At 40.8% G+C, this 23,735-nt stretch overlaps 2 long non-coding RNA genes across 4 annotated transcripts in view; one reads left to right on the forward strand and one right to left on the reverse strand.

Annotated features, from left to right (window-relative positions):
- The window catches only part of LOC113597191 (uncharacterized), a 60,232-nt gene that overhangs the window by 29,692 nt on the left and 6,805 nt on the right, over positions 1–23,735 (forward strand). For 2 of the 3 annotated variants that reach the window (XR_008294783.1, XR_008294782.1), the window contains exon 2: positions 17,278–18,645. This is a non-coding gene — a long non-coding RNA (uncharacterized LOC113597191). Of the gene's footprint in view, positions 1–17,277; positions 18,897–23,735 lie in introns of those variants that run through there. The other variant, XR_008294781.1, reaches the window with a different exon arrangement.
- LOC113597190 (uncharacterized) lies at positions 4,676–11,788 on the reverse strand. The gene is made up of 3 exons (XR_008294784.1): positions 11,489–11,788; positions 11,263–11,379; positions 4,676–10,351 (listed from the first exon to the last, which is right to left on the reverse strand). It is a non-coding gene; the product is annotated as an uncharacterized LOC113597190 (long non-coding RNA).

The following is a 23,735-nucleotide window of genomic DNA, read 5'->3' on the forward strand; positions in this document are numbered from 1 at the left end:
CAGATGAGACATGGTGATGGAAACAGGTTAAAGAGAGACAGGTTTGAAGATGCCATGCTCCTGACCTTGAAGATGGAGGAAGAAGCCACAAGCCAAAGAATGCAGATGACTTCTAGAAACTGAAAAGACAAGGGAACAGATTCTCCCCAGAGCTACCAGAAGGAATGTCACACTGCCCACACTTTGAAATTAGAACTCAAAAATTTTAACAGTTTTTTAATGTTTATTTTTGAGAGAGAGAGAGAGAGAGAGTGAGCGGGAGGGGGGCAGAGAGAGAGGGATACACAGAGTCTGAAGCAGGCTCCAGGCTCTGAGCTGTCCACATAGAGCCCAATGTGGGGGTGGAACTCAGGAACTATGAAATCATGACCTGAGCCAAATTTGGAAGCTTAATCGACTGAGTCACCCAGGTGCCCCTAATTTTTTTTTGTTTATTTCAAACAAATGAGGGAGAGAGAGAGAGACAGAGAGAGAACATGAGCGGGAGGGGCAGAGAGAGAGGGACACACAGAATCTGATGCAGGCTCCAGGCTCTGAACTGTCAGCACAAAGGCCAAGGCAAGGCTTGAACCCGGGAGCCGTGAGATCATGATCTGAGCCAAAGCTGGATGCTTAACCATCTGAGCCACCCAGGCACCCCTGAAATTCCAGCTTCTTACCTCTAAAATTGTAACATAACAAATTGGCATTGTTTTAAGCCACTAAGTCTGTGGTAATTTGTTACCAAAGCAAAGGAAGCTGATACATTAAATTTAACAGCAGGTAATTTTGCCAGTGATTTCTGTTTTTCCACATGTAAACAATGCACTCTATAGACATGTAACTGAACCCTATCTTTCATGACATTGTTGACCCCTTCTTTGTGACTCTCTTCCCTTGCATCTCAGATAGTAGACACCCTTAACCTCTTCCTCCTTCTCTGATCATTTTGTCAATTATGGGTTCCATCTTTTATTTATTGTCTTCTAAATATATTTCTCTTTCCTTTCCATCTCCTAGCTTCCCTTTTCTTTACTCCTTTTCATACTGTCCCTAACATTCACCCCTCATTACTTCTACTTTTCCCCTTTATGCTAATGATTCCCAAAGATGTCTCTTCTCTAATCTTTAGGCTCCCTATTCATATCTATCCTTGGAGAACTGAGAACTAAGGCAGAGAAATTTTTAAAAATACAGCTATAGACCAAAGACCAATAATCTTCAAAGGTACAATAGATATGACCTTTCAATAGGGATGATAAAAGTCAGAAGACTATAGATTGACATATTTTTTTTAAAAAAATAACATTTATTTATTTCTAAGAGACAGAGCATAACCAGGGGGAGGGGCAGAGACAGAGGGAGACACAGAATCTGAAGCAGGCTCTATCCAGGCCCTGAGCCGTCAGCACAGAGTCTGACGCGGGGCTCGAACTCACAAGCTGTGCTGAAGTCGGCCACTTAACCGACCTAGCCCCCCAGGTGCCCCATTAGGAAATAACTTTGAATGTTAACTGAAAATGTAGAACCCGATATGATGTGTGTTAACTATGATATTAGTGTTCGGATACCTAGATACATGACAAGAATGAATGATAATGTGAATAAAAATGAACACATGCTCTGTGATGAAACTCCAGTGCTTCATTAATTCTATGATTGTGAAATTTTTATTTAGGACTTTCACCACAACTTCAAAGAGAATTGTAAGTTAACATCATCTTCAATAATTGTGCCAGTCCTGGAGAATTGTGGGTACCTGGACGGGAAATCCCTAACATTTCTGTGACTCAAGCAGTGGTTCATTCCCTATATTGGACTGTGTTAGCAAATCCTACCCCATCCTGCCAAGATAGATATCTCCAGGACTGAGAAAGTGAAAGACCATTGCAGAACTGGAAAGGGTCCCATTTCCAGTTCCATCTTAGAACAGCAATGGGTACATATGGTCATTCCTGCAAAGACAAAGCACTTCCACTCAGAGATCCATTTGGAATTGGACTCTGCAGACATCTACTCTTTGCTCTATATGAATGGTCTTTTAAAAGAAAGTGCTAGGACAATGATTAACACAGAGTTTCTGTTTTGTAAGTTACACCTGCAAGAATGCTAACGTAGGGAGAATGTAGGAACTCTAAGATGAGTTCTGGCTTGTTTTCAGATCAATTCCTTTTTCCTCGTTGGTCAAAACATTTATTATATCCCTGAGGTCTGTTTAAGTTGAATGGGTGAGACATGGTATTCAAGGGGTCTCTAAAACATAGGATGTTGCCTGCAACATTTTGGGTTGTCTACACACATATACACCTGGGAGAATGAGGGAGAAAGTCTATAACAGCTTTCTGATCCTCAAGGGAAAATCGGACTGAGGAATCAATGGTGTGAACGTGCCATGCAGGAGTAGGAGCACCTAAATCACGTTATTCACTCATTTATCAAATTTTCACTGAGTAATGTCTGTTTCATGGTACCTTCCACTACTTCAGAAACGGGACTGTTTATGAGGATGACAGTGTCAAATATACAATCTTGTCTTCATAGAACTCCAAATTCTGGTGCAGGCAAGAAAAAAATTCTGACATGAAAACAAGTCATGTGTTTCTGTATTGCATAAGTAATCTGCTGGTAGTCTACAATGAAAAAATGTGCACTGTATAAGATAAAGTTGATTCTAGAAGTTTGAGAGGCTCTATATTTTCACAAAGACTATTATTAAAAATGTTTTATAAAATTCTGAACCTTTGAAAAGGTCTGCCTGTGTTGTAACATAGGTCAGCACTTCATTCCCTCTTTGCTGAATAATATTTCATTGTGCAGATACAGGACAGTTTATTCATGCCTCAGTTGATGAACATTTGCTGCTGTTAGCACTTTGGGGTTATTGTGAATAAAGCTTCTGTGAACATTCATAGACAAGTTTTTGTGTGGACATATCTTTCATTTGTTTAGAGAAGTGCAATTGCTGGGTCCAAAGTTAAGTCCCTATGTCCCTATTTGAATACCTGCAAGACTGTTTTCCAGTGTGACTACAATTTTCCATTCCACCCAGCCAGGTGAGAGGGTTTCAATTTCTCCATCGTTTCACTGACAGTCTCAGCATGTCTTTTTGGTTATAGCTATACTGTGGCTATGAAAGGATATATGGCGGTTTTGGTTTCTGGGCTTTTGATGACGAGGGTTGTTGGACACGTTTTCCTGTCCTTAATGGTGTTCTGAATACCTTCTGCAGAGAACAGTCTTTGGCACTCATTTGTCCATGTTTAAATGGAGTTCCTTATCTTCTTATAAATGAGCTGTAATGTACACTAACAATGTTTCTCATTAGCTCTATGAACTGTAAAGTTTTCTCTAGAGTGTGGGGTGTCCTTTGAATCACTAAAGTTTTACCTTTTAGTGAGGTCTAATGTATAGATACTGGAGTCCTACTCAAAAGTTATTTAAGCATTATCACATATCCATGTCTGCAGTGTGGTTGTAGAAACTAAAGGTCACATGGGAAAGGGGGAAATTTCGAGTATGTTCAGCTTTGGTATAGATCCGACAGATTTCATCAGGGAATATGTCATTTCCACGACCAAGTTTTTATTTATTACTAATTTTTGTTTGTTCTCATTTCATTTCTAAGACCTAGCTTTGTTTTCTTGATTTTTCTATTGTCTTCCCATTTTTAACTTCATTGAACTTCTACAGTAATTGTTACTTCTTTCTTCTGTTTGCTTTGGGTTTATGTTGTTCTTCTTTTCCTAAGATTATTGGTGCAGATCAGTCTTCTTTCTAATACATGCCTTCAGTGCAGTGAATTTCTTCTTAAAAACTGCTTTCACTTCATTTCAGACACACTTTCAGTTGTATGTTTTCATTTCCATTTAGAGGAAAACGTTTGAAATTTCTCTTCCTGCTGCTGCTGCTTCTTTTTCTTCTTTTTTTCCTCCTTCTCTCCCTCCTCCTTCATCCAGCGACACTATTTCTTCATGGTTAGGGCAACAAGTACTTTTAAAAGAGAATTCTTTCAATTCCTCTATCCCATCACTGAACAAAATTTGTTATATATTTTCATTATTTATAAACTATCATCAAAATTATTTTTGCAATTATTATATTAAGAAATGAGTCTTTAAATCAGCTTAAAAGAAGAAAAATAAGACCCTAAGGACAATTTTACCTTCATTTCTTCCTTTCTCTAAAACCCTTTCTTTGTGTGGAGTCAAGTTGCTGACATATATGTTATTCTTCCCTCTGAATACCCTCTTTAAGATACCTTGTAAGGAACATTTAATGTTGGCAATTCCAATTTCTATTTATATTAGAAAGACTTTATGTCTGCAGCGGTATTGAAGGAGAAATGTATTTGATTCAGAATTCATCTAATTAATTTTTTCTTTCTACACTTTAATCCCACTCTCTTCCTGCTTGCATGGTTGTTGAAGATAAATCCAGAATAACTCATACGGGTTCTTCTACACATAGGACTTTTCCCCTCTGTCTCCTTTCAAGCTTTTTTTTTTTTTCCTTTTTGTCTTGATTTACTGCCCTTTGCAAATGCTTTACAAAGGTATTGATCACTTGGTATTTCTCTTGCTCTGACATTCCTGGATCTGTGGTTTCATACATGTTGAATTTGTCAGCCCTAATTGCTTGAAATATTTTCTGTTCCCCTTCCTTCCTTCCTTCCTGCCACATTCCTCACTCCCTCCCATCCTTCCTTTCCTGTTTTCCTTATACAGATGTTACAATTTTTACAATGTCCTATAGTTCCTGGATGTTCCTTTACATTTCCTTCTGTCATTATTTTCTTCTTTAGTTTGTAAAGATTCCAGTGGCATGGCTTCAACTCACAGATCCTTTCTTCATTCCTGTCCCCAGCTATCCATGAACATATCTAAAGTATTCTTTGTTTCTAATATAGTGTTTATTCCCACCATTTACTTTACATTCAGTAGAATTTTCATCTCTCTGCTCACATGGCTAATTACACCTTTCCCATTGCAGCCCTTAAGGTTTTAATTATATGTTAAATCCATAGCCTAATAACTCCCTACTCTCTGTCATAATCTGAATCTGATTATGGTGCTTGCTCTGTCTCTTCAAACTGTTGTCTTTTGACTTTTAATAAGCATTGTAATTTTTTTTATTAAAAGCTGAACATAAGGTGTTGGGCAAAACCAACTCAAATAAGTTGGTCTCAGTTGAGTTTTTTATATTCTAGGAGTTAAACTATGTTCTCAGTTCGCTGCTAGGATAGATATCTAAGCTACCATTTCCTTTGTTTTTTGTTTGTTTGTTTGTTTGTTTGTTTATTTGAAGGATTTTTGCTGTTATTTATTTTGTCTCTCCTGTGTGCTTTGGGTTTCCTTTGATACATCTTCAATAACATCTGAGACTTGGAGTTCTTCAGGTAAAATCCCCTTTTGATACAGGATTTTTAAAATCCTTATTCATGCAGCAGAAATGTATAGGGGAGGGGGTGTATTGTTCTATGATGAGACCTCAGTCTTTCAGTGAGCCTGTGTCCTTGGGATTTGACAGTGACAGTGCTTCTCAGAATCCTCCTTCCCATGGGGTGAGAGAATTCAAGAGGGAGTTGAGTCCCTTCCTCTGCATGGGAACTGGAGTGACTAGATTTGGGCATTCCCTTTCCCCAGGCCACTTATGCTCCTGTCGCACCCAAGGTGAGTGCTCTGCTGAGACACTTTCTTTGAATGAAGGCTTCCTTAAAGGGAACAGAGGGCACTGGGTGTGTTTTGGAATGGTTGAGTCTCTTCTCCCTGGTCCAAAGTTTGAAGGATTTTTCTTTGACTTTCACCTTGAGAATGTGGAGGGGTACTGGAGGTAAACCATGGAAGTGTGGAGGCCCCACCCTCTGGGCCCCTGGAAATTTGCCCTTTGCAGCTTGTGCACACTGAGCCTTCAGAAATTCATCATTCAGAGTGGAAGTGTTGCAGCCCAGATCCCTGCTCCTGCAGAAGCCTCTGCTCCTGAATCTCTGACTCTTCTGTGTTCACCTATTCTCCAATTATTCTCCAATAATTCTCCAATTATTACAATGATAGTTTGCCCTGTGAGATCAGTTCTTTGTAAATTTTAGGAATTGTTTATTTTCAGGTTGTTCTGCATTTCTCTTGTGGTGAGCATGGGAGTGATGATGTCTCAGCTACATACATATCAGACCACAAATTAGAAGTATTTCTTCTTTTTTATTAAAAACCTGACTAATTTTAGTTTGGTTCCTGCTCGAATGGCTCCCTTTCATCCCTAAAGTTGCAGAAAGGAAGAGAGGAACAGAGAGAGTCCTGATATTCAAATCAGGATGTCACAAATCGCATGGGCATATGTGGCAGGCTAGAATCAAAGTTTTCCTTCTTTTCCCTGGCAAGAATGCTTCCCACCAGGCCCACAGTATGTAGATAAAGGTGTACATAGGTGCTATGCCTAGGACTTTCAAGCAACAATGTTTAAAAAATGAAAGTGTTACATAGAGGAGGCTTTTAGTCTTGGACTCTTGAGTAATTTAGTGTGGACTCCTGGTGACAACTAGTAATGGTAGAAGAGATTCGTCAGAGTGGTGTTTTAGTGGTAGCAATTTCAACAAGCATGGATGACTGTCCTTGTTTATTCCTCCTTTGCGCTTTTGGTATATTCCAAGTGTTATCCTTAAACTCCAACCACACTTTTAAAACTCAGGTGTCCATCCTAACCATCAAGGATTGCTACTTTCTCTAATCCATTAGTTGAGTCTCAGGAGATTTGAATCAGGTCTTTCTCTCATGTTGCTCCTCATGATTTTCCACACTTGATCTACAGAGCACACTCACAGGAGAATTCTGCAGATGAACAAGAGGCAGGCTTTATGACAAATATGGAGAAGTTACGAGGGTCCTGGGAAGAACACAGGCAGAGGGCAGGAGTGCAATATAGGCCGCGGGAGAGTTCCAGATCCAGGACTGTGAGAAAAGGGAACCTGGTTCTCTGTCTACTATGCTGAGGGCTCCAACGACAAAAATTGAACAGCAGCCTCAAACCACCCACTTTCAAGCATGCTGTGCTGTGGGCCTCTAGTTTGATCCAGGGCCACAGAGGTCAGTGGTAGAGACGCATTTCAAATGGAAACAAGGTTCACCTGTGGTCCAGCCTGGGAGGAAGGTGGACATTGGAAAATTCTAAGGACAGTGGTTCTCAAGGCCAGCATTCTACTCTTAGACCCAAGGAAGTGGGTGCTTCCCTGGAGAGAAAGGTCATGGTGCATAACTCAGCATTTTGTGTCTAAGCAAGCCCTGGACAGGTAATGATGGGTACTCTTGGTAAGGCCCTCCTCACTGTGGTTACCACTGGGGCAGGGATGCTAAGAGTAGACGCTGGACAAACAGCTCTAAAGAGAGTCTTCCAGACAGTGGTGCTGGGCCCCCAGCTTTATGTCTGGGGACTCTGGTGAACAAGGCACTGGGAATGTGAGCGTTGGGTAATGTCTCCAAATTCTTGGTTTTCCTTAATGTTGGGTCTCGTGGTTGCCACTGGAGTCTCTGGCGAGGGGGTCCTAAGTGTTCAGGTCCCAAATTGCAGTGTGATACTTGGGGCCACGCGTGGTAATGTTCTGGTGATGAGTGCTCCACAGTTAGAATTCAGATGTGGGGCAGCCTCTCCTCCCTAAACCTATTGGTGCTTCCGAAACCCCCAGACTGAAGTGGGCCTGTTTTGTGGTGCTGCTGGCAATGTTCAGCCCAGCACTGGTCACAGTCTTCTGCATGGAGGCAATAGGAGTGATCCAGGGGTTGTGCCACAGGGACATCTAGCTGGGTGGCAGCAAAGCCTGGCTGGGTGCTGGTGCCTGTGCCCAAGGGAGAAGTAATAGGTGATGAATCAACAAAAGTTACCTGTGTGGTGCTGCCCAAGACTTGCTGGCTTGGCTTTGTATCTGGAAGTCAGCAGGGGCCATCTGGGTGTAAGGGGCTGAGGACAGTGAGTGTGAAAAGATGTCTGGAAGCAGATATATCAGGGAGGAGAGGGGTCCAGTTGAGTCAGGTGTCCTTTGACACAAAGGATACAGCCAGGTTGCCCCTAAAGCACATTCCAGGGTGGCCATTGACCATGGCAGACTTGCATTTTCCTGCATCTCTCCTTCTGCACATTCCCGCTGGGGACTGGAGAGACAGCAGGAGCAGGAGCAGCCCTGCAGCAGGCAAGGGGAAACCCTGGAAAGCTGCTCAGCCCCATGCTTCCAGATGGGCACACACTCACCCCACAGGGCACTATTGATGGTCTGGAGTGCTGCTTCCTCCTCATAGTGTCAGTCGTCAGCGGTGCCTGGAAAACCAACCAGGGTGTGGTGGCCATCTTGCTGGGTCCCCTTGTCCCCAGGAGTCACAGTCTTCTCTGCTCATTGCAACCCCAAACATCTTCTATTTGTATGGCCCAGAAGATTCGGGTGCAGGAGAGGAGTTCCTCCAGCATTGTTTCTTTTCCAATTTTATTTAGGTATTGTCTTCATCTGGTTCTTCTAGGCCACCTTCAAAGCTGTTGGCTGGGGACCGAGGACACTCCTGGTTCACTTTCTCTGAAATCTGTGGCATCTGGAGCATCGTGGACATGGTCCAGCTATTTTCTTTTGCAGCTGCAGAAAACATTAGGTGGAGCTGTATGAGCTTGTGTGGCATGCTGTTTCGGGCAGATCTGACAACTGGTCTAGGGTTTATTTTGGAACATGCCTTTTGAGGTCTTGGAGTGGAAGTTTCCCTATAGAATCCATGGCTGGCATGAAGGAAGAGAACCTTCCACGTTTGGGCCCTGGGCTGAATGAAGGCTACATCCCAGGGTCTTCGGGCCCCTTCCCTGATTGCCCTAATTTTTTGACTGCTGAGTCCTTCCACTGCTTGATGTCCTATTCATACTCTATTTGAAGGCTGTCAACATCCCCTGCTCTGTCAAGGACCCTGGCACATGTGAGTGTTGTGGGACACGCGGTGGTGATATTTGCTCCTATCTCACATGGATGTGACTTTACACACTGATGTGACTGTGTGGGGAACAGACACTGTGGACTTCCCTGATCGACTTGACTACAGATGAGGCAGCATCTACAGATCCTGAAACTCATACTTGGAAGTGGTACTCTGAGGTGACCCCGTATCTCCCACAGCATTACTGGAGGTTTAGGGGACCCGAGGACATTGCAGTCTCCCAATCAGGTAGGGATCCTACAAGCCCCCTCCCCATTGAGACTGCATCTACTCAGTGCTCCCAGTGATGCACAGCTAGGCGAGTTGAGGGGTCCTCCTCACATGAGCTTCAGGGACTCTGTCATGTTCCCTCAACTCCTGGATGTTTGAAGGGGATGATCAAAAAATGCCCAATGTCTCATCCCCACTAGTGATGTCCAGGGGAAGCTCTTGGATCACTTGAGTAGGATAGCAGGACAGGGCTGGGTCCTGCAGAGTGAGATGATGAACAACTCCTGGGACTCTCTTTTCCTAGAATACAGTGCATATGTCTCCTGGATTCCTGCCCCCCCCCCCAGGTCCCTTACTGGCAACCACAGCACTCCTTCGAAGTTCAGCAGCTGCTGGTGGAATGATAGCCCAGGATTTCATGGCCTTGTATAGATTAGATTGAGGTTCCTCGGGGAATGTGCTCAGGATATCCTTCAGGGTCTACAGGGATTATGGCATTAATCTTGTCTCCTCTTTGTGGTCACAAGCCCTGGCAGCATCCCAGGTTTTGGCTGGGTTTCCTGAATTGCCATGTAAGCTATGCAGAGATGGAGAATGTGTGCCCAGGTTTCCTTACCCTTTTCATGACAAATTCACCACATTTGCATTTGCTCCTCTGGTGACAGCACCTGCTTACCCTGCTTTTAATCGTAAGTTGAGCAAAGGAGTGCTTCTTGAGAGATGGAGGGAAGAACTGAAGCTAGCATGAAAAGATTCATTCAGGCAGGAAACACACAGTGACGGAACCCAGGTAGATCCCCACTTCCTGAGACAGGTCCAACAAGTTGGGCTCAGCCCTGCTGACTCCTTCACCCCCTCCCTTCTGGGCCATTTGGGACATTTTCTCCAGACTTCGTGCTGCAGTAACATGCTGACACTAAGTGTCCAGAGGGACACTAAGAAAGGGACTGAGGGGTTCTGCAGAGAGGTTGCATACAAGCTACATATGCAAGTCATCACTGCCTGCATGAAGCCAGGTATATCAACATGGGGATTATAAAAGGATTGAATGGGGAGGGCTCCAAAGCGTTGTTTATGGATGGCAGAAGAGAGTTTGTGCAAGACACGGAGGAGGAGATGAATTACAGGCAGCACATTGCTCCTTTCGTCTGAATCCTTGCCATCCTTGGAGTTGCCTTCCTTTGGACAGGGCATCAACCATGTTTGGATGGCTGTTGAAAAGGGCAGGGAAGAGTTAGTGGAGGTGAGAACCTGTGGCCCTCTGCTCTTGGAATGATGGATCCTGGCTAAAGGGTGATGGGTCTTCAGTTCTGAGTCCTCCAGACCTCAAGCCCTTGAAACTTCAGGGGAGGAGTGTGTCTCCTATCTAACACTCATTTGTACCATCTCAGATTATCTCCATGATGAGGAATGAAGCCTGTGTCATCCTGCCCATCCTCCAGGCGCTCACTGTCCCCATGACTGTGCAGGACTTTGCCTAGGTCCCTCCTTGCAACTCACACTTTGTATTCCCCTTCCTCCTCCCTTCCCAGATATACTCCATTTCCATTCTTCTGACAACCTCCACAATTATACTGTTCTCAAATATAAGGAAAGATAGGTGATTTCCTGGCACCACTCAAACAATCCCTGATCTCTCCTGTTTGTAGAGTACCTGTCATGCATCTGGGCTGCTGGGTACCTAGAGGGAGGGAGTACTGGCAGTATCCACATATCCAGTGTCAATTCTGTCACTGAGATGACTTTCCTAGGGACACACGTTAACCGAAAACAACCTCAACATTTCCCTTAACCTTATGTTAAGTGAACCTTTGTCAATCATGTCTACTATTGTCAAAAAATCTGGAAACACTCTTTCACGGGGAGATCGATATTGAGCTCTGTTCAAAAGGTAGCTAACGCGATACTAGACACTTGTGTACTATTCAACATGGATCCTGTGTTGATATAGAAATGCTTCTTAATTACTATAGTTATTGTACTATGATTGACTTAAGGAATTTAAATTTGTAGCCTCAAAATCACGGAAACACCTGCCTCGACATTTTATACTGTTCTGATAGTACAGGACAATGAATGAAAAAAAATTATTCTTAACTTAGTGAGTAAATTTCCACGGTACCTTCCTCTGGTACAAGAAGAGGTTGCATCCTGATGTGCAACCAGAAGAGGTCTCCTTTCTTTATGGATGTGGTTGTCCTGGGTGGCACATCTTGTGCTTCATTGCTACAGCAATTTTCTGGGAAATGCAGAGAATGAGAGAGTAAGGTTGGCATCTTGCTAGCAGAAGACCATAGAAAAATTCATCATACTTTACCCATAGTCAACTTCCCGCTCTCCCTACTCACCAGCTGCCCAACAAATCTCATGCATTCAAAATGGACTTAGGAAGATGTTGAGCTTTGGTTTGCACTGAAAAGGGCCCACAGCCAGGTTTGGTGGGCCAGTCCTGATATTTAGCAGGGACACTAATATAAATGCCATAAAGCAGAGTCACCACACGTGATGGCCAGGGTTGACATCACAATAAGAATCTACACATACTTGAGAGAGACCGGAGAGGGCTCCATTCCTCAGTTTCCTGTTCTCAGATGTGAATATGTTACTATGCTGTGTTCGTTTGTTTCTGTGATGGGGCTAAAAGTGATGTACTACAAGTGGAACCTTGAGAAAAGTAGCGGTTGGGTACTTCACAATTCACAAGATTTAGCCTCTAAAGGGAACTCAAATCATAATTTGGCACTGTTTATATTTATACTGTCTTAGGATAGCTACCTTAAATTGTTTACTTGCAAAAGCCTTCTTCACACTACATCAAGCCCCTCTTTCCACTGGCAGATGGACACAAATGTAAGTGGGGATTCTCCCATCACACTGGTGAGATTCTCTTTCTCCACCTTAATGTACCCAATGTGACTTGAGTGACTTGGGAGGACTCATTGTGGAGCCTCAGATGAAGGGTGTTTTGTGTGAGGAAAATGGCAAGAGTGACATATTGTGACCAGTCATGCCGTGACACCTACCAGGAGGTGAGGTCCTATTGTCTCTGACTCTGTGACAGATATCGTGTGATGAGAGATTTGTTTTCCTGGTACATTGACATGTGTTGGGCGTATAATGAACACATTTCAATTGTACTGTTTGATGCACTTTTACCTGCATAAACACTCATGATGTAACGGTGATGGGATTTTTTATTGAGATAGTTGACACCATTAATTGCAAGGTTTAGGGGATTATATATACATCTAGGGAAACCGCATACAAAACTGACACACACAGGCATATGCACACACATGCAAACACACACATACACACAAGCACTGAGAATTACAGGCACATGGATGCACATGTAGACACAGCTATTTCCCGGCACACAAACTGCCATCACCTGATGGCACTACCGCTGCTTCCAGGGATGCTACAATGTGACTATAGGTCTTTTCCGGGAAAACCTCTATGGACTGCCATGTGTCTTCTTCTTATTCCGGCAGGAGCTGGAATCAGAGTGGCTCTGCACAAGAAACCTGCAAGAAAGCCCCACCTTTTTCATCTTCCAGATTTCTCTTCACAAAGTGAGGGACTCCAGAATACATACTGCTTTCACATTCTAGAAGGGTGCTCTCCAAGATCAGAAAAGAAAACACTATGAGGTTCAGATCATGCTGTGTTTTGTTTGCACAGCTCTTTTGTTACCTTAGTGACAGGAGCAAACAAGATAGGAAAGAGTGATAGAGGATCCTTATATCGGATCTTTATATCAATGTTATGGCAGCGATGGAATGAAACATAAAGGAAATCAATCAAGGAGAGAGAGGCGGATAGATGGGGAGACATAAACAGAAAACGAGAGGAGGAAAAGCTTAAAGAAAAAAAAGTATAAAAAAGGAAAGAAGAAAAGGTGGGGGTATAAAATAATAGAACAAGAGATGAGAGATAGAATATTCATCCCAAAATGAGAAGGGGAACAATGGAAGTGGCCTAGTTGGTTCTGAATTATTAGAGTAATGGATTTTTTTTGTATTTGTTTGTTTGTTTTCCTCCCCTCAATTTCAATCCGGTTATGCCCTTTAGAGTAGTTTAAAATACTACCTCTGTCTTTGGAAAAGTGATTACTGAACCCACTTCCTTCACTGCTCTTCACCCGGCGCATGTGTGAGACCTTACTCCAAGTGGAGTCCCTACGGTGGCCATCAGAAATGGCAGAGTTCTCGGATCTGTACGTCTGGTGCTGGGGCAATTTCACAACAGGGTTTGGCTGACTTCCAAACAAGGTTTGCAACACGGGTCTCACTCTGCAGTAAATAAATGTGTGGCATTTGGAGTCTCCGCATTTATGGCCAGGTGGCTCCTCGAGTACAAGGTGGAGTCAATGGCTGGGCTTTACCTCAGGGGCAACCCTTTTGCTATGAACCTTGAAACCAACACATATAGAAAGACACGGCCATCGGTTCAATTTCCAGTCTAAGCTTGATGTTCCCGTATCATACCTTGTCCTCCTTCTCTTAGTGTTTTGAGTCTGCTTGTTGATTAGTGTTCTGGGAAAAAAAAAAAAAAAGACTCAGAATTGGAATGAAATGGCAAGGGCGTGTAAGTGTTTTCAAGTCCCCAAGAAGATCGTGGAAAATAGCCTTCCCCGCCATTGGGAGATGTTTCTGTTTTGATTTGTTTTGGTATGATTTAGTCATAGAATTAGTGGGACAGCTAGGTTCTTTTTATTTTTCTTATTTCAGCAACTGAATTCTGTAACAAACTCCTATGTATTTTGAATTATGTATGAATTCTTATGTTTTAACTTTTAAACTGTCAGGAAAATCCATTTTTATGAATGTGAAGAAGTGATAACTACATAAAAGAGGGAAGTTTGAACACTCATAACTCAGCAACACGTACACTGCTCTGACTTGCTCTTTTTTAGCACTTCACATTTGTGTTTTATTTTTCCCTCCTTCTATCAGCTCTGACGTTGATGTCATTCAAACATGAAGGTGAGAAGAGTACCAAATGTAAATTGATACCTAAATATAAATGTGCCATGGTGCAGGTCCTCTGAGAGGAGAAGCAATATCAATGAGGGAAACAAACAGAAATAAAAGGGCTTACAATAAATAGACACAAAGCAGACAAACTAATGCATGTATGTTAATTTCTTAAAAAATAAAGCTGGAGGAATTGCCCAGAAAATTGAAAAAAAGACATGAAAAGAATAGAATATATGAGAAAAGAAAAAGGATGATCCCAGGAGTTTCACCATTAGTGCTTAGAGAAAGGCCAACAAAATATATAAAAGGGAAAACAATTCCAAATAAATTCGACAAGAAAATCTCCAGAACTGAAAGGCACACATCATCAGATTAGAAAAGCTCACGGGTATCAAGCAAATGAATAAAATAAAACTAAAAACTACTTAAACCTATCAGAAAATCTAAAAACGGTAAAGAAGAGGAGGAAGTCCTAGAAGCTTTTGGCGTGAGGAAAACATTATCAAACATAACAAAATAGAATTCACCTGCCATCAGATTTCTTAATAAAAATGCGGGATGTTATAAAATAGGGAAGTAATGCCTTTAACCTCTGAAGGAAAGTATTTTCAATCCAGAATTCTATACTCAGGAAAATTATCAATAGAATGGGAAGTGAAAATAAATTAATTTTCAGGTGTACAAGTTCTTTAAATTTATCTCTTTAGATCCTCCTCTTAGGAAGCTACTGTGGGATGTGTATCAGAAAAACAAGAGAGAAAATGAAAAATGAGAAGGACATGAAATCTAACTAAGGAAGAATCTGAACAGCACAGGAGACCTAGGAAAACCAGAGCAGGGGACAGACACCTGCAGAGTGAAGGTGTTCCAGAAAACAATCAAGGCCAAATAAAAAAAGGAATTCTGCTCAGTCAACTGAAACATTTACCAATAGGCATTTGAAAGATCTGTTGGAATATTTGGAAAATGTAGTAATGATTCCAAGTGAAACTGGGAAAATAGGGGGAGGAAAGCAATGATTAATTAATTCCACAGGAAAAATGTAAGAGAAAAAAATGTTATCATATATATATATATATACACACACACACACACACACACAAAGTAATGTAATCCCTGACTTCCTGTTAAAAAAGTAATGTTTAATTTTTTTTTGAGAGAGACAGAGAGAGTAAGTGGGGAGGGGCAGAAAGAGAGGGAGAGAGAGAATCCCAAGCAGGCTTCCCACTATCAGCATGAAGCCTAATCCAGGGCTTGAACTCATGAACCATTAGATCATGACCTGAGCTGAAGTCGGATGCTTAACCAACTGAGCCACCCAGGCGTCCCTAAAAACATAATGTTAAACTATATTGGGAGAATGAGGGAAAGGGAAGATTTTGTGTGTGTGTGTGTGTGTGTGTGTGTGTGTCTACATGCTTATTTATGTGTGTGACTGAGGCAGGGTGGACTTAATTGCCATAACAAAAATAAAGTGATAGTATCTGAAATTGAAGATTGAAGAAATAGTAATGCAAGTCAATTATTTTAGAATATTGAGATAAGTAGAAGGAACAGCCAGAAGAATTAAAATATTTTAGGGACAAGGTTGGGACATAGAAAAAGTGGAGGGGACTGCAATTTATATTAAAAAAACTTTTAGAAAATATGTGACGTGAGGGGTGCCTGGATGCCTCCAGTTAAGCATTTGACGTCGGCTCACGATCTTGTTGTTCATGGGTTCAAGCCCTACATCAGGCTCTGTGCTGGCAGCTCAGAGCCTGGAGCCTACTTCAGATTCAGTGTCTCCCTCTCCCCCTTTGCCACTGTGCTATGTCTCTCTCTCAAAAATAAATAAAAGTATTTTTAAAAAATTTTTAAAAGGAAATATATGACTTGAAAGCATTTAATTCATTACTTTAAAATAAAAATAATTTTTAAAAGAAATAAACATAAACTACTACCAGTTGTAATGTTTTAATCTACTAATATGAATGTAGGTTTTTTTTAATGCTATCAATACCACTCAAGATTGTGAGACAAAACATGGTGCATGGGCTTAAGAAAATGATCCTACAGGGCACTTGGGTGGCTCAGTTGGTTAAGCATTCATCTTCAGCTCAGGTCATGATCTCACTGTTCATGAGTTTGAGCCCCGAATTGGGCTTTCTGCTGTCAGCGCAGAGCCCGCTTTGGATCCTCTGTCCCTCTCTCTCTCTGCCCCTCCCTAACTTGCCTTCTCTCTCTCTCAAAAATAAACAAAAATAACATTTAAAAAAAGAAAAAAAGAAGAAAATGATCCTGATTTACACCTTGATTTCCTGTAAATGAGTAAAAAAAAAAAAAGAAAAAACAAGGTAGAAGTTTTTTCTATCACAAGGAATTGGGTAAAGGATTTACAGGATTTGCATGTATGACATCTGCCCAGAGGTTGCGTATTATTCAGATTTTGATGAATTTTTGAGAGATATTAATTAAATTGGTGAATAGTCCTAACTAAGGTGATTAAAATCCAAACATTCATTAATGTATTTCATAATATCAAACCAGCCCTGAGATAAACTCTGTGTGTGTGCGTGTGTGTGTGTGTCTGTGTGTGTGTGCGTGGTGGAGGGGCAGACACGATGACAAGAATCACATAACTTTCCTGTACCCCAGGGATTACTATTGATGCTTCTGATCCCGAGGGCTTACGGATGAACTGTGTTCCACTCCAAGGCATTCTTTACTTTTGGATAATGCGTTATCAGAGGAAACTCTCTCTTTGTGCCATTAAATCGGTCCAGTGGCTCTGTCTTTTGAGGTTTTACCAGTTACACTGACAGCATTTCTGCATTGTTTCTAGTTTCTTTCCCTTTGTTCTCAGCCTTAGTGGTACATGGTTTGTTCAGTTCCCCTCCAGCCTATTTCTCTGCTTATTGCTCAGAGCAGCAGCCACAGGGGTGAGGCCCCCCCACATCAGTAGACAAAGAGCCTAATTTAAATCCTCTCTAATGATTTAGAGTTCAGCTTTGAACCCACTTCTTCATCACAACACGGACCACTTCATCTGTCTCGCAAGATTTCTTCTTAATTCTTTTGTTAAGTGCCTTTATTTAGTTATTTTGATTGTGTTAGCATTCCCGTTTGTTTGATTATGCTGTAACCTTGCAATTATGATTTTTTTTTTCTTTTAGTGCACCACATGCTATGGCATGAAGAAAATGGTTGCTGAGTGTCAAGTGTTCTGGAACTATTTAGAGGTCAATGGCCCTCTAAAATACAGCACCTGTAATCCTGGTTTGCAAGACAGATGTGTTTAAAACAAAGTACATTCATAAATCGTCTCTGTAGGGATAGCTTATTTTATGCTATGGAAAAGGGAAGGTACTAGAATGTTGAAGATTGCATAACAGGTACCCAGTTTCCTTTGGGATCGAGGGGAAATGCAGAATCAGTTAACTACTCATTACTATGCTTAGAAAAAAGCAGTATTAGCTTTAATCAAAATCATATAACCAACCTTCTTTTCACAGAATACCTAGTCCCAGGGCCAGCCAGTGTTTTGTTTCCCTAGTACAAGCCTCCGGTGCTTGCTGACTGATGGGATAGTGACAATTACCAGTAATAAGTTAATTCAATTCCATCCAATTCAATCAGTAATCGTGTACCAATTACATTGTGCAAGTACACTACTTGCAATACAGTTTTCCTACGACTCAGTTCCTGTCCTGGGGGAGTCACAGTCTAGTAGGAGAAATAAACATATGATTAATTAAGCATACCAGTAGGAAAGAAAACACCACGATGACCATAGCAGCAACTTTCTATATCTGGAGTTAATGCGCTCACAAATGTATACGCACAAGTTTAAAGCACTTCTTAATTTTGAAACATTTTTAAATACCTTTTCTACTCCTGCATCTCTCTTTAACCACTATCTAGTGATTTTGAATTCCTCCAGTGATTTTGAATACTCTTCTGGAAACAGGAGTATTGGTGCATTTGTGTGACTATCTTCTGGAGTTAAACTTGATGGGACAAGGTGCTAGATCTCCACTCAGGAGTTTCCTTTAACCAAAGAGCACTGAGCTTCAAAATCTAATCCGGGATATTCCCCTATTCTTCCAGAGTTGTCCTTGTCCAGAAAAGCATCATCACATTTCTATCTTCTTGAACATCAGCATTGACAAGAGTGGCCTATGATGCAATTATGTTGGTCCCTGAGTGCCACAGGGTAAACCTCTCCAAAGCCAGTTAAATTAATCAAGAAGGCAAAATGTTAATATGTCAATATGGTGACTAAGCAGGGGAAATTCGTACCCTGAGCATCATCCCGTCTGCAAAACTGGGTCTGATACATGGAATAGCGATATGAAACGGGACTTGATTTGAGAGTAATGTTGGATGATGTGTTATAGCCTGATCAAGTCAGCAATTAAATATAATCACAAGAGAGAGTTGTTTAAAAATGTTTCTCTACTTCACTTTGGTGGAATACAATTCTCCAGAACACATTCAGAATTAAGAGGCGTGTATTTAGCTTAATTAACTATTTAATCACATGTCATCTACCTATTATTTCCACTCTCCAATTTTCCATAACACCCAGAAGAGTTGGCTAATTTTTAACATTTCTGTTGACTTTCTCCAAATTGAACACTATTGTTTTATGCTTCTATCCACCTTGTGGTTGTCACAAAATCTCTTCCTCTCATTACCTTCAGCTTTGCTGGGAAAACCAAGTGGAATTAGCAATCAATCACAGCATTTAGCAGCTCAGCTGGCCTGAATGAAAAGCTCAGGACACATCCAGGTGAAAAATGAAATTGCTTTGCCTTGTTGCAATCCTCACATATTTCTACTCCACTCCCTATAACCATTTCTTACTCTTAATCAGAAGGAAAAATGCAAGCAGATACATTATGTAAGACAGTGGACTAAAGACCTGGCCCCGGGTAGAGGCCATTTAATTAAAAGGTGTAAGATGAATAGGCTGTAAAATTCAGCTAGTCCCATATAAAAAGTGTTGGCTTAGCAGAACTGAATGATGATCCAAGTTAACACATGTGAATTTGTGGAAAAGAGAAAAACAGCTTTGAAATCTTATTAGCTTTGCTTTTACTTTTGTTGTGCTTCACATTCAAGATTATAGGCTAAGGAAAAAATTTTTTTAAACTGAAGAAAGGAAGGAAGAATGGAAAGGACAGATGGAAGGAAGAAGGACAGCAGTCATATAAGTATGTAGTTGCAGATTACAATCAAAGAATATTATTATGTTTTGTTTGTTTAGTATTAAGTGCCCATCAGCATATATCTTCATAATTTTCAAACTGTTTCAATAGTGATTAGGAACAACAAATGTCTGGACTGTGGCTTCAAAATAGCTTATCCCAGATTTACGATAACAAAGAGGAATTTTGCGATGTTTGCTAGGGGGCACTGTGAGGCCATCTTCACCTTGTTTGTTCCTTTGAGTTGTTAGTGGTTGGTCCATTTTAATTATCTGTGTTTCTGTGAGACATGAAGTATTACACTGTTAATTATGGAGTTTTCAGCCTCATAATGGTTTTTGTCTACTTTGACTCCAGGTATTTCCTGTGCCCTTCAAAATCTATGTTTTCTGGTGGGATTTGGGTAAATTGAAAACACTAGATTATAGTGGGGGCTTCATCTGGGAAATGTAACCGAATCCCGCCTCCACTATGAAGAGTGACATTCGGGGTGCCTGAGTCAGTAGGTTAAGCGTCCAACTTCAGCTCAGGTTATGTTCTCACGGTTGGTGTGTTCCAGCCCCATGTTGGGTTCTGTGCTGACAGCTCACAGCCTGAGCCTGCTTCAGATTCTGTGCCTCCCTCTCTCTCTGGCCCTCCCCTGCTCATGCTCTGTTTCTCTCTCTCTTTCTTGGTCTCAAAATAAGTAAACGAAAAGAAAAGAAAAGACAAAAGAAAAGAAAAGACAAGAAAAGAAAAGAAAAGAAAAGAAAAGAAAAGAAAAGAAAAAGAAAAGCAAAGAAAAGAAAAGAAAAAAAAGTGGCATTTGTTTTCCTCTAAAGTCGCCAGGTCTAAGCACATCACAGAGTTTGGTGTTGAACATCTGAATCTTGGGACTTGTATACTGAAAAGTATTCCTTCTATTCTGACATAAACATAATAGATTTTTGAAAACAAGATGCTATCCTCTCTATCATCAGCAGGGCCTGGGTTCACCGACCACAATGCAGTTAAATAATAAGAATATTCATAAGTACCTGGGGACTCTTGGTTTGGAGATTTTAATTTTCTAAGGGAAACAAAAATAGTTTCTGAGGCACTGCTGCTCCGACCTCAGAGCACCACAACTAAGCCAATTTAGGTTCTTCTGAGTCCATTTGTCCACAGCAGAGTTCTCCTAACTAAAATGTATTTGGTATTTTCATGGTCCAGGTAAGGCCACTCAACAGTTGAATTCTTTCATTCAAATTCTCAGAAATTAAGAGAACAATTTTAGTGTAAATGTTCCAACAAGAAGCAGACACAGAACACTCACAAGGTCAGCAGAAAATGGAGAATTCGTAGCTTGAACATCTCTAGCAATTTCAGACATGAGTAGTCTAAGCTTAATTTATAGGGGGTTAAATCAATCATTTGCTTGTGAGTTCGAGTAGCAGTCAATAGATTTTGCAAGGCAAAGGGCCACCCAGATGGCATATATTTGTAAATCAGTCCTTCCCAAAACTTGAAACTAAAACTCATTTCATTTCTATGAGGCCCAGTTAGGGTGGGCCCTCAGTGGTGACCAACAGACATGTCTCCAAGGTATAATGGAAACTTCTCTATCCATCACATTCAATTATTTGGGTGGGCAACTGTTACCTACTCAATACCTATTTCTCATTTACTTCCTTACTAACACAATACCAATTTTATTGGGTGTGGCGATTGTCCAGCTAAAAACCCTTACTTTTCCCAACCTTCCTTGTAGCTAACATTTCCCATGTGAAACAGTTCTGACCCACGAATTTGAAAGAAAATTTTGTTGGGTGCTTCCAATGAGACATTTAAAATGGGACACACTTGGCTGGCTTGTCTGTTATCCTTTCATCTTTTTCACGCTCCTTTATTTCTGGAATATAGATTCAATGATGATACAGAGTAGGAACCATCTTGTGACCCATGTGGACTGGCTGAGCACCATGGCAGAAGGTGCTTCCCGACAGCCTGTGCCAACACTGGACTCCCTAACTCACTCTTGACTTCTCGTTATCTGATAAATAACACCTCTACCTCATACAAGCCACTGATATTTCAGATTTCTCTTTAATATGGCTGACCTAAGTTCTTATCTGGTACATACACCCTATAGCAAAAAAGAAAAAAAAATATATATATATATATGAGCAATTTACATAATGAACATCAAACTTTAAATTTCTTCAGTTTCTTATTTTATTTTGAAAAATTCAAACATTTTATTTTTTATACCATAATATACCTAAAGTAAAATCAATGACTTGGGGGAAGGGGAGGAAGGCGCCTGGGTGGCTCAGTCAGTTAACGACTTCAGCTCAGGTCATGGTCTTGTGGTCCTCAAGTTTGAGCCCCATGTCAGGCTCTGTGTTGACATCTCAAAGCCTGGCATCTGCTTCGGATTCTATGCCTCCCTCTCTGCCCCTCCACCACTCACACTGTCTCTTTCAAAAATGAATAAATGTTAATTTTTTTTTAAATTGATGACTCAGGTAATGTGGCATTTATCCTCTGCCTTCTGATAGCACATCATGTCACTGTGTATCCAATACGGAAGATACAACATTGGAATAAAGTCCAGGAAGTTTGCAACAACATGTATCCCATGAAAATGCCATCAGTAGGTTAAGCTTTCATGTTCTCATATCTAAAATGGGAATAAAATATTTAAAACATCTCATTGTGAAAAGGAATACATAAGATGAAGCTAAATCCCCTAACACTGTGAATGGAAATCTCTGCCCACATTTCTATTGAATGAAAGACTGAAGAATAAAATAAAAAAAGCTCAGTTATCTGAAAGGTAACTTTATCTGAAAGGTAATTTTAACACTAATGAGAAAATCTAAAGTGGAAATGGAGCAGTTCAAATCGAAGTGTCTCAAACAAGGTAGATAGACTAGATGGAGTAGACCACACCAACTGGACTTGTGTTAAGAGCCAGGAGCATTCTAAATTCAAAAAAAAACAACATGAAGAGCAAAGTCATGTACAGAGATATCCTCTAAACTCATAAAAATTAAAAATGACTATAGAAACCTATACTTATCAATACAGATTAAATATCTTTTTGACAAATCAAGCCTGAAATCCTTAGCTATCAAACAGATGGCAAGTTCCATTTGTAGGGCTTCATAAGTCACCTACTGCCAAAATACAGAGATTGCCTGTGTTTCAGACCTAGAAAAGGCATAGCATATGATTGATTTGCAAAGAAAAATACTCTAGGATATTTCATAAATGAAGAAATTAATCATGTTTTGACTTAGGCCCAGATTTGATGTGGTGGAAAACAAAAAACAAAAACAAAAGGCCAATGTAACACAACACAAAGGAATATACAAAAGATATTAAAATCCATTGGACAATGAATTTATATAGTATCCGAGGAGTCATGAAGTTGTATAGAGAAAACATCTTCTATATTCATTAAAGCTGCTGAAATGGAAACTTGACTTTTGATTGAATATCCCTTTCTGATTAAAAGGAAGGTGGTTTAGAGGCCATGAGATTTAATTTAAAAATGGCACTGGATTGAAAGCGAAGATCATGGCTCTAATCCCAGCTCAATCTTTAACATATGACCTTAAAAAGGTACTGTCTCTAGGTCTTGGTTTATTCAACAGAAAATGAAGGTAATAATAGCTACACTACAGGTCTTCAATGGAGACTGAATCAGATAATATATGTAGAAGTTTGCTGGCAGAGGACTTAACCTCATAGAAAATATTTCAAAAACATTCCTTTCTTGACTTCAGTGAGTTCGTGTCGTGCCTGATGGGGTGCAGTAGAGTCAGTATTTTTACTGAGCAAACCCAGTTGCAGACTATGCTCCAACCTGTCCATCGCACTGCACAAAGTGAACAGAGATGGAGGGAGGGTTATAAATCTGGCTACTGGGGCGCAGTAACCCACAGCCACTGCATATCATGAAAAGGTTATTATGGGTTCACACTTTCTGAGGGCAAGTGTCTCTAAGGAGTCTTATCAAGTGAATTGGGCAGGGTGGCCAGAGATTCTAGGAAATATTCGAGGTCAAGACTACTAGGAATATGGTTCTAGGTGACAAGTGCATTCAGAAGAGAACCAGTCCAGTTACTGAGAAGCTGCTGAAAATACTGAGCAGGCTTGTAAGAAAGAGCAGGACAGAGGATCAGAAGAGGATTCCTTTCCCAGAAGGCCAGGAACATGACAAGCTCAAATTTACAATCCTTGGTTCCAAAGTTTCTGTATTTGTCATTTTAATAGATTCTGCCAACTTTACCTCCTTAGGAATTTCACAAATTCACACTTCTATCAACAATTTGCAAATCACAGGTGTGTTCTCAAACTTTTTGAGTTTTCCTGATGTGGCAGTGAAAACTCTGTATGTTGTGGTACCCTGTTTGTCTGTCTAAAGGTATCATAGGTTGGGTCTTACTTTCTCC

The sequence above is a fragment of the Acinonyx jubatus genome, unplaced genomic scaffold (genome assembly GCF_027475565.1).
Source record: "Acinonyx jubatus isolate Ajub_Pintada_27869175 unplaced genomic scaffold, VMU_Ajub_asm_v1.0 scaffold_20, whole genome shotgun sequence".
Taxonomy (NCBI): domain Eukaryota; kingdom Metazoa; phylum Chordata; class Mammalia; order Carnivora; family Felidae; genus Acinonyx; species Acinonyx jubatus.